Below are 1,841 nucleotides of genomic sequence, written 5' to 3'. Positions count from 1 at the left end.
TCCTCGGCGACCCGATCTCTGCCAATAACAAGCCCTTTATGCTGATAAATATCTCCCGCATGGGTGTCAAGAGGATGGATCAGACTCCTTTGAGTGGTGTCCAACAACAGGATGAGGGGCTATGGGCACAGATTGAAGCATCGGAGGTTCCATCTAAACATGAGGAGAAAGTTCTTTCCTTTGAGGGTGCCAGAGCACTGGAACAGGCTCCCAAGAGAGGTTGTGGAGTCTCCTTCTCTGGAGACATTTTAAACTCACCTGGACACATTCCTGTGTGATCTGCTCTGGTGACCCTGCTTTAGCAAGTGGGTTGGACTAGATGATCTCCAGAGGTCCCTTTGAACCTCAAGCACTCTGTGATTCTGTGATTCATTCTGTGCTCAGCCTCAGCTTCATCCATGAGCCCCTCTGGCTGCACCCTGTCCCTGGCGCAGCCATGAGATAGGCTGTCAATTGGCTGTAAATCGGTTCCTTCTCTGTCCCCTTCCCTGCCCTCTCCCCCCAGTCCCAGCAGCACCTACTTGGCATGCAGCTCTGGGTACGCCTTCTGCTCCGCAGCCCCCAGAGACACTGAGGAGGGCTCACTGCCCCAAGTCTGCATCAACATCTTTGCAGTCTTCCTAGGAAGTGGCACCCACTCGCTAAATATTTTGGAAGAGCTGAAAGAAGCAGCTACCCAACAGCAAGACACTCCAGGAATGGCCTAGGTCAAGCTGTCCTCTTCCACCCCCTTTCCCTTTCCTACTGCATGGTGAGTGTTACAGTCTCCGTAAAGCATTTCTGTGGTTGGAAGTTCAAGAGGAAACATTCCCAGTGATAACCATTCGGGAACACATCCTGAGGTGAAAGGATCCCTTTGCTGTCTGTACTTTGCAGGATCACGTCAATGTGAATGCTGCCGGTTTTGTCTCATCTCCTGTCTCTCCCCACTCTCCCTGCCAGGATGCAGCATGACTGATGTTATTTATTGACTGTTTCTTCCCCTAAAACCCAAATAAGGAGGCACCCAGTCAAAGTTGTGCTCTGGTGCTATCACTTACAAACCAACACAAGACAGAGACCTGCCTAAATCCACACCAGCTCCCAGAAGTGAGCAGAGTTACACATACACATCAGCAGTTTATTGGTATCTTATATGCTGTCTTTCTTTGATCCCTGGGGATTACAAACCCCTCAAAGCACAGGTCCTCACAGCAAGCATGCCACCAGCAGGTCCACTGAGCCCTTACCAAAGTGGCCACGTTTCAGCAGTGGTGGCATTACTAAGGGAGAGGACAGCTGCTCCTGGAGAAAGGCAACTGCTGCATGTGCTCCTAGGTGTTTTAAAGGCTGAGGGAGCTATTTTTAGAGCTGAAATAATGTTCTCCATGCTCTGGTATTTCAAATCTCGTGTTATCCTGGACTAATAAATGGCTCCTTGCAGCATTAAAAAGCAACCCCACAAAATCCAGAGATCTTGGCCAAGTTTTCCCTCTGCATGCCTCTGCTGCTGCCCCATGGCACTGCTACTCAATGGAGCTGCAAATCACAACAAGCGACTGCTGGGCACAGCTTTCTTAGGAAGTACTATTGTCCCCATGTCACCAAGACAGTCCCCAAAATAACATGCCTGGAAAAAAATACGCTTGAAGTGTCAGTATTAAGCACATCCTTGACTGTCAAGCTTCCTGTGATAGCAAAAGTCAAGCAAACTCACTTTAAAAGTACCAGAGGAAAGGTAACAAAGGGGAGTTCAGTAGCCTCTGGCTTTCAGCGGCCAAGACTGAAGAAAACCTCCAGTCAAACAGGCGAGAAGTGACGGCGCTCAGCCTCAGTGATTCCAGCCAAAAAGGAAAACCCAG

This window comes from Nesoenas mayeri (assembly GCF_963082525.1).
Source record: "Nesoenas mayeri genome assembly, chromosome: 4".
Classification (NCBI taxonomy): domain Eukaryota; kingdom Metazoa; phylum Chordata; class Aves; order Columbiformes; family Columbidae; genus Nesoenas; species Nesoenas mayeri.
This window is presented reverse-complemented; position numbering follows the sequence as displayed.